At 40.5% G+C, this 10182-nt stretch overlaps 1 pseudogene; it reads right to left on the bottom strand.

Moving 5' to 3' along the window:
- Positions 1 to 1869: 1869 nt before the first annotated feature.
- On the bottom strand, positions 1870 to 4982 carry LOC110314951 (annotated as a pseudogene).
- Positions 4983 to 10182: the final 5200 nt, after the last annotated feature.

The raw sequence follows: 10182 nt of genomic DNA, 5'->3' as shown, positions 1-10182 counted from the left end.
ACACTGACTGCCAGTTGAACCAGCACCATTTGTTGAAAATGCTGTCTTTTTTCCACTGGATATTTTTAGCTTCTTTGTCAAAGATCAAATGACCATAGGTGTGTGGGTTCAGTTCTGGGTCTTCAGTTCTATTCCATTGATCTACCTGCATTTCACTGTACCAATACCATGCAGTTGTTTTTTTTTTTTTATCACTATTGCTCTGTAATAACAGCTTGAAGTCACAGATTGTGATTCCACCACAAGTTCTTTTATTGTTGAGAATAGTTTGGGCTATCCTGGGTTTTTAAGTTATTCCAAGTGAATTTGCAAATTGCTCTTTCTAACTCTTTGAAGAATTGAGTGGGAATATTGATGGGCATTGCTTTGAATGCATAGATTGCTTTTGGCAAGATGGCCTATTTACCTATATTAATCTTGCTAATCAATGAACATGTGAGATCTTTCCATCTTCTGAGATCTTCTTTGATTTCTTTCTTTAGAGACTTGAAGTTCTTGTCATATAGACCTTTAACTTGCTTGGTTAAAGTCACACCAAGGGATTTTTATATTATTTGTGACTATTGTGAAGGGTGTTGTTTCCCTACTTTCTTTCTCAGCCTGTTTATCCTTTGAGTAGAGGAAGGCTACTGATTTGTTTGAATTAATTTTATATCCAGCTACTTTGCTGATGTTGTTTATCAGGTTTAGGAGTTCTCTAGTGTAATTTTTGGGCTCACTTAAGTATACTATCATTGTCATCTGCAAGTAAGATATTTTGACTTCTTCCTTTTCAATTTGTATCCCTTTGACCTCATTTTGTTGTCTAATTTTCTGGCTAGAACTTTGAGTACTATAATGAATAGGTAGGAAAAGAGTGGGCAGCCTTGTCTAGTCCCTGATTTTACTAGGATTGCTTCAAGTTTCTCTCCATTTAGTTTGATGTTGGCTACTGGTTTGCTTTTACAATATTTAGGTATGGGCCTTGTATTGCTGATCCTTCTAAGACTTTTAACGTAAAGAGGCGTTGTATTTTGTTTGTCAAAGGCTTTTTTTTTTAAGGATCTAATGAGATGATCATGTCATTTTTGTGTTCAAGGTTGTTAATATAGTGGATCATGTTGATGGATTTTTGTATATTAAACCATTCCTAAATCTCTGGGTTGAAGCCTACTTTATGGTTGTGAATGATGGTTTTGATGTGGTCTTGTATCTTATTGAGTATTTTTCCATTTATACTCATAAGCGAAAGTGGTCTGATGTTCTGTTTCTTTGTTACTTCTTTGTATGGTTTAGCTAGCAGAGTAACTGACTTCATAAGATGAATTAAGGTAGTATTCTGTCTATATCTATTTTGTAAAATAGTTTGAGGATTATTGGTATTAGCTATTCTTTGAAGGTCTGGTAAAATTATCCACTAATAATCTCTCATCATTCAACTACTTTTATAGACCAGTTTTCTGTTTTCTTTTTCTAAAAGATTTAATCATGTATTATATATATGTGTATATATTCATATACATATATATGAATATGAAAATATATATATATGAAAATATATACATACATACACACACATATATATATATATATATATATATATATATATATATATATATATACTGTAGCTGTTGTCAGACAAACCAGATCCCATTACAGATGGTTGTGTGCCACCATGTGGTTGCTGGGAATTGAACTCAGGACCTCTGGGAGAGCACTTGGTGCTCTTAACCACTGAGTCATCTCTCGAGTCCAATAGTCAAAATTTCCAAACACCTTGAGTATTCTTTAACAAAAATTTTCAAACTTATAAAACACGTAAATTCATATTCACCGTAAGACCAGCACCACTAATTCTTTTTCAAGTTTTTATCCAGTGGGTATCTGTGTCTAGAAGGTGTTGGGCCTCTTGGTGGTTAAGCTTGGCTTGTGCTGATGCGACAACACGTAGTGGGGCAATGAGAATTTGATCTAGGAGTTGTGGAACTGCTTGCCAGCTGGCCAGCTGCACTTGCCAGCTACAATTTCTTCCACCTTCATGATCTGGATGGAGTGTGCTTGAGCACGGTGTTGGGCACTCATGTCACAGTAGCATTGTGTGACTGTACCAGCCATGATCATACTCTCGATATATGTTGTGTGTGCCACTGCGGGAGTCATAGGGCAGCCAGATGCTGAACCTCTACACACACAGGGGTGACTTCTCAAACACCTACCCACAGTACACAATCTCCCCAAATGACTTCATCTTCTTCAGCTGTGACACAAAGTCCCAGAAGGGAGACTTGGCTACCACATTGTTGGGTGTAAAGATTTGAATACAGTACAGTAGGGGTGTGTGGCATTTTGTGGTTAGCAAGCAGCGCCCCACTGCCTTGTACTCCGGAAGCATGCCTTACACCTTCAGGGCACTAGACCAGTCCCACTATATTGATGCAAATGTTCATTCTCATTCCATTCTATTTATTTAATTGTTCCAAATAGCCTGACCAAATCAACATTCAAAAGAAAAGAACTACACATGGTTACTAGTTCTGTAGGTACTGAGAATCAAACTTGGGTCCACTGAGTGCTCTTAGATACTGGGCCATCACTCCAGCCCATTGACATGCACTTTCAGTCCTGCTGATAGCAACTAATTTAAAAATATCCCTGTCCATCAATTTTTGAAGAAAATAATGATTTCAAATTCACATTGAAACACACCCCAACACACAGTTTAGTAAGAGAACTTGTAGGAAAACATCATGTAAATGTAATATTTAATTGTGTGCTGGCTTTTATGTTCAGAGAGTTCATTAGTATTATGGTGGGAATAATGGTAGCACTTAGGTAGACGTAGTGCTGAATTAAGTAGCTGAGAGTACTATGTCTTGAACTATAGGACAAAAGAGAAGGGGAGAGAGAAAGACGGAAAGATGGAGGCAGACACACACACACACACACACACACACACACACACACACACACACTATCTTCATCCACTGTGTGGTTTTCAAACTTCACAGCCTACCCCAAGTGACACACTTCCTCTAATATGGTTACAACCCCTAATCCTTTTAATCTTTTCTAATTTTGCCACTTTAATGACTAAAAATTTAAAGACACGGACCTATAGGCAACATTTTTAGTCAAACTACCACAAATACTATGCTTAACTGTTCCCAATCTTGATGATCTTGCAGCTGGTGTCACTTTCATTACTCAGTCTACATATCAAGAGGAAACTGTCAGTTAACTAAAAATTTTGGCTTGAGATTTGATTTTCAANTATAAAAATACCATGAACATAATACAAAAGGCAGAGGAAATAGGATTGAAGATACAGGAACAAACCAATTCCATTACCTGAGGACTGGGAGATGATGCATTTCCATACACANGTGAGNNTGTGACAGCCCANTGNCAATAGGAATGAACTGACCTTAACTAAAGTCCTAAACAGAAATGAGATTTTTCTCCCTTTGCAAATCAAGAAATCACTGATGGAGGACATATCACATCTTCCAAAGGGANGAAGAGATGTCTTCTTGAGTTATGGCTCCCCTTGAAAACTAATTTTTCCTAAGATTGCTTGGTAATATTCCAAGGAAGCAGCTGCAAATGCCCATGAAAGAGCTTGAGGCTCTTTGGTCATGGCCTTAGAGTGAGTAATAGATGGTGTAAAGGTTGGTGCCAAAGTAGAGGGGCCTGCAGTTGGTGCAGAAGGAGGGGGAGAGCTCGAGGTGACAGGCCCTGGGGAGTCTCAGTGGGGGGAAGCCGAGGTAGCAGTTTGGGTTCTAAACGGTGCAGAAGCAGGGCTATGGCGCAAAGGAGGTGGTTCTTAAGCTAGGTCCAGTACCGTCATGGCTAACAGGAATTGAGTTGGAGAGCAGGAAGAACACGTAGTAGGATTGGAATGAAGATAGATGAAAGATTTTTGCATAGGTAACCTCTTCCCATTTACTGACTTGCTGGCAATATGTATTAAGATCCCTTAAAACAACTGGGTCTAAGGTGCCATTAATTGGCCACTGAGAACCATTATCTAGTAAGTACTGAGTCCAGACTTTATTGCAAAGAGATATCAATTTTGATGCCTTTAAAGAAGGCGTGAACTTTAAGGACTCAAGGTTTTCTCTGAAGACACGTGTTTGCCCATGCTCTGGAGGTTCCTGGTGTTCTTACCAGCATCCCAGAGAACAACTCAGAAACCAAAAAGGAAATCAGCCAGGCTAGAGTGCTCAAGTTGTCACCAGGACCTCTAGTGGCTACCCAGTAAGTCCCAGACTTACTGTGTGAAGTGCTCCACCCTGGCCAGGGATTTCAACCGACCCGCTGGGGGCCCGACCCTCTGGGGGCCTGTACGGAAAGAGCAGCTTCCGAGAGGAAGATCATGGGTGGTGTCTCTGCCATGTCAGCTGGTTCTAGCCTCTTAGTCCTTGGGCAGAGTTGGCCAGGCTCTGTTCCATGAACTGGAGGCTACTCCCCGCTGACAGGTCCTGCTGATAGTTTGCTGGTGTCTGCATGAGAGTTTTTAGCGAACCAGTAAAATGGGAGCGAGGAAGCCCGGCCTATAAGGCATGTGGGAATGGCACAGCTGACTTAGTTTACAGTTTCTGTGCCCCCGGGCAGCAGCGGGTCACATGGTAGAAATGGCAAACAGTTACGCTCCCCCCCCTCCCCGGCCTTTTCGTGAGCCCTGGTCATTTCTCAGGCAACCTGAGAATGGGGACAAAGGCTTAATGGTGCTTGATCCCCTCTGATTGGGAGTTAAAACCCCAGCAGAAGGTGGGGTTGCCAATAGTTCTGGCTCAGAGAGTGGTAGGGGAAGTTGCAAGCTGAGCCGCTGGATCGGAGCCTCTGGAGTCCAGCCTTTGTGTGCGGAGAGATGTGTAGGTACAGGCAGTGGGGATCTTACCATGGATGCCGTGTTCTGTAGCCGCCGCTGCGTCCACTGCGTGCCCCTCGGGCACACCAGGCGCTGGTGTGGCTGCTGTTTTTTTCCCTGCTTTATCAGTCATTCCCGGGTTTCAGCACCAATTTTATATTTGGGCTGATAAACCAGGCAGCAGACCAGGCCAAGGTGTTCCATATGGGAGAGGTTTATTATGCGGGAATGGGGGGGTGGCAAAGTGGGTAGAAGGGTAGAGAAGAGAAGAGAGAGAGAAAGAGGGGGGAGAGAAGAAGGCAAAGAGAAGAGGGCAAAAAGAAGATGTCTTCCTATTTTATACAGAAAATGATGTCACACCAGTGAGTACGGGAACTGAGCCAAGTGGATTGTGGGATAGAAGGTCATTGTCCTGGCAATTTAGGTCAAGGGTCACATGGTTAGGCAGGGCTTGGAGTATTCTGGTGCTAGCACTATTGATAGTGTCCTTCATCTTTCAGAAGCTGTGCAGTTTCATGAGGTCTTATTTATCAATAGTTGATCTTAGAACCTGAACCAATCTTAGTTCCTGTACCAAGGTAGACAAGGGTATGTTCCACTTTCTCTTCCGTGAGATTTACTGTATCCATTTTTATGTTGAGGTCCTTGATCTGGACTTGAGTGTTGTGCAGGGTGATAAATATGGATCTACTTTCATTCTTGTATATGTAGACATCCAGTAAGACTATCTCCATGTGTTGCAGGTGCTTTCTTCTTTCCTCTGCATACTTTTAGCTTCTTTACAAAAAAGCAAGTATCCGTTGGTCTTTGAGTTTATTTCTGGGGCTTTGATTTGATTCCCTTGATCAAAAAGTGTGTGGTTTTGTAAAAATACAATGCAGTTTTTATTTTTTGTTTTTTTACTTTTTCTTTTTTCGAGTTAGGGTTTCTCTATATAGCCCTGGCTGTCCTGGAACTCACTCTGTAGACCAGGCTGGTCTCGAACTCAGAATTCCACCTGTCTCTGCCTCCCAAGTGCTGGGATTAAAGGTGTGTACCACTACTGCCTGGCCAATGCATATTTTAAAATCACTATTGCTATGTAGGCTTGAGGTCAGGGATGGTGTATGTGGGCTTTGAGACCTCCTATGTTTCACCTGTCTGCCTGCAGAAGACAGTCTTCTTCTCCCTTCCTTTGGATTGAGATATAGAACTCTTGGCTCCTCTACCACCATGTCTACATGGACAATACCTTGCTTACCACAAGATGATTATTGGCTGTACTTCTGAAAGTGTAAGGCAGCTCCAATTAAATTTTGTTTTTTAAAAATGGTCCTTTTCATCTATGTGTCTCCTCACTGCAATGGAATCCCTAAGACAACTTCTAACCAGATCAACATCAAATAAACTCTTTTTTTTTCCCGTTTTCTTTCAAGATGATTTCTCTGTATAGCCTTGGCTGTCCTAGAACTCACTCTGTAGACCAGGCNTTGTGCAGGGTGATAAATATGGATCTACTTTCATTCTTGTATATGTAGACATCCAGTAAGACTATCTCCATGTGTTGCAGGTGCTTTCTTCTTTCCTCTGCATACTTTTAGCTTCTTTACAAAAAAGCAAGTATCCGTTGGTCTTTGAGTTTATTTCTGGGGCTTTGATTTGATTCCCTTGATCAAAAAGTGTGTGGTTTTGTAAAAATACAATGCAGTTTTTATTTTTTGTTTTTTTACTTTTTCTTTTTTCGAGTTAGGGTTTCTCTATATAGCCCTGGCTGTCCTGGAACTCACTCTGTAGACCAGGCTGGTCTCGAACTCAGAATTCCACCTGTCTCTGCCTCCCAAGTGCTGGGATTAAAGGTGTGTACCACTACTGCCTGGCCAATGCATATTTTAAAATCACTATTGCTATGTAGGCTTGAGGTCAGGGATGGTGTATGTGGGCTTTGAGACCTCCTATGTTTCACCTGTCTGCCTGCAGAAGACAGTCTTCTTCTCCCTTCCTTTGGATTGAGATATAGAACTCTTGGCTCCTCTACCACCATGTCTACATGGACAATACCTTGCTTACCACAAGATGATTATTGGCTGTACTTCTGAAAGTGTAAGGCAGCTCCAATTAAATTTTGTTTTTTAAAAATGGTCCTTTTCATCTATGTGTCTCCTCACTGCAATGGAATCCCTAAGACAACTTCTAACCAGATCAACATCAAATAAACTCTTTTTTTTTCCCGTTTTCTTTCAAGATGATTTCTCTGTATAGCCTTGGCTGTCCTAGAACTCACTCTGTAGACCAGGCAGGCCTTGAACTCAGAAATCTGCCTGCCTCTGCCTCCGAAGCACTGGGATTAAAGGTGTGTGCCACCATTGCCTGGCTAACTTCTAAGCTTTCTGTCCTGCAGAAAACTGTCTTGGTATCAATAATACTCCAAAGGCACAGGATTAAATATCTGTTACAGACTCAATATATGTTTTACATTATAGTGTACTGAGTAGATCAAGGTAATATGGGGTTCTAAATGAGACCCAAATAAAGAAAATTGTACTTGTTAAGGGCCTGCTGATATTTTTTTCTTTTTTACCTGTTAAAACTAGTAAAGTTTTATTTATTTCTATATTGTTCCCTATAGTGTTTTTCATTCCTCATGTTCCAAGTTAAAAGTCAACCTCGTTTGATTTGTTCTTTCTCAATAATCTTGTGATTTATACACCATACTTTGTTACCATCATTTTAAGGTGTGTTCTGTGAACTGGTTGATAGTTGACTAAATTATTAAATGCAAAACAATCTGCATTTGTATCATTTACTATGTACCTCAGCCTTGAGTTTGAGTATAAACAGCCTCTACTGCATGTAATCAGAAATGTTTTTCTCTTCTAATTCAGAGGATACTGCAAGTGTGACTTGGTGGCAAAATAAAATTTGACGTTACACTTCAAGAGTTGCTCCTGGTTTTACATACCAGAACAATATTCACTCAAAAATGTAATTCCATTTGAGATGGGTTATACTATGGAAGTGACTATGTAGACCAGCCTGGCCTCAAATTCATGGATATGAATTTGCCTCCAAAGTCCTGGAATTACTAGCATGTGCTACTATGCTTGGCAGTATTCATTTTTGAAAATGGTTATATGGGAACAGATGGTAAGCACATGAAATGACCTTATGAGGGATTGTATTGTAGCAGTTCTTCAATGCTCCTTTTTAATCTATGTTTACGTTTGTTCTTCTTTTCAATATTGTGTGTGTGTGTGTGCGCGCGTGCGCGCGCGCGCGCGCGCGAGCGCGCGAGCGCGCGAGCGTGCATGCGTGTGCGTGTGTGTGTGTGTGCGTGTGTGCGCGAGCGTGCATGCGTGTGTGCGTGTGTATATGTGTGTGTGTGTGTATGACAACACAGACCTTTCTCAAATTCACAGTGATCTTTTTGGCTTTTTGCTCTCAGTGCTGGGACTGAAGAAATGCTCTACCATACCCTAGCTTGAAAATAATAAGTTTTAAGGTGTACATTGTCTCTATTTTTTTAAACAAATATAAATTTAATCATTATTTTCTGTGTATGACTGTCCATATGTGTGTCTTTTTACTCCGTTCATGCCTATTGGACAGGGAGGCCAGGGAATGTTGTCAGAATTCCTGGAGCTGCATTGCACATAGGATTGTGAGACCTTATGTACTGAGAATTAAGAAAGCTGGTGCTCTAGGAGATGTTTCAGTTTCTTAAACCTTTGAGTTATTTTCCACCTCAATTTTTCTATTCTTTTTTTTTTTTATAAAGATTTATTTATTATTATATATAAGTACAATGTAGCTGTCTTCAGATACACCAGAAGAGGGCATCAGATCTCATTACAGATGGTTGTGAGCCACCATGTGGTTGCTGGGATTTGAACTCAGGACCTTCAGAAGAGCAGTCGGTGCTCTTAACCACTGAGCCACCTCTCCAGCCCCAAGTTTTCTATTCTTGATAATGTTTCCCATTCAAGACATTCTAGGTTCCTTGTGGGCCAGAGTTCTGTTGAATAGGCCCCTGCAAGTGTGAGATTAGAAAGGGAACCACACTAATAGATGAGGATAAAATCCAAGTGCAGATTGATTTGTCAACCTGTACCAGAATTCAGGGAGTGTAATATCATGTGATTCATCGTCAGCATAACACAGTACAGTTTGGAAAAAGGTTTCCAGGCAGAAATCAGTCCAATCAGTGCAATTCCAAGTCCACAATTAAGCTTACTATGTGGCTCCATAGAAACTCTTTTACAGAGTACAAGTGACTGTGATGGTGGGTACTGTGCGTAAAAGACCTGGCATCTAATGTAGTTTCTCACCAATCGCAGAGATGTCAGCAGGCCATAAAGGAGATGTGACATGTCCCCTAATTTTGGTAACAGTCTAGAAAGGAAAGAGTTTAAGACAGTCATTTTAGAGAATTTGGGTAACGTCTGCCTCTGTAGCAAATGTTATGTGAGATCTGCCTACACAAACCAAAAAGTTTACTGCGCCAGTAAGAAAATCCATTCAGGGGGCTGGAGAGATGGCTCAGTGGTTAAGAGCACTGACTGCTTTTCCGAAGGTCATGAGTTCAAATCCCAGCAACCACATGGTGGCTCACAACTATCCGTAACAAGATCTGGTGCCTTCTTCTGGAGTGTCTGAAGACAGCTACAGTGTACTTATATATAATAAATAATTGAATCTTTAAAAAAAAAAAGGCATTAAAAAAAAAAAAAAAGAAAATCCATTCAGGGCTTGAGAGATGGCTCAGCAGTTAAGAGCACTGACTGCTCTCTTCTGAAGGTCCTCAGTTCAAATCCCAGCAACCACATGGTGGCTTACAACCATCTGTAATGTGTTGTATGTTCTCTTCTGGTGTGTCTGAAAGCAACTGCAATGAATAAATCTTTTTAAAAAAGGAAGAAAGGAAGAAGGAAAGAAAGAAGGGAGGGAGGGGTGAAGTAGGAAGGAAAGAAGGGTAGGAAAGAAGGGAAGGAAGAAAAGAAGATAGGAAGGAAGAAAATCCACCTCCATCCTTTTAGATTGAATGCAGGTATTTTATTTTCTTTACTGAGTGAAGGCCTCTGAATAACATTAAAAATGCTGACAACTGACCTTTCCTTGAAGTTTTTGTACTTGTGTTCTCTGTTCTTGGTATATTAGAATTGTGACATTGATACGTATATGTGTTAAATCATACATTATGATTAACAGGTATCATTGAGCAATCTACTTTCACAAAATCATTTATTTACTTGATTATCTGCTAAGACCTTATAGTATAAGGTGAACATCCTTGAGGGATTACTGTCCATCATTTTTACCATTTTGCATATGTTTCTGAATGATTTTGAATTAAGAAT

The sequence above is a fragment of the Mus pahari genome, unplaced genomic scaffold, assembly GCF_900095145.1.
Source record: "Mus pahari unplaced genomic scaffold, PAHARI_EIJ_v1.1 scaffold_7384_1, whole genome shotgun sequence".
Lineage (NCBI taxonomy): Eukaryota > Metazoa > Chordata > Mammalia > Rodentia > Muridae > Mus > Mus pahari.
This window is presented reverse-complemented; position numbering and strand designations above follow the sequence as displayed.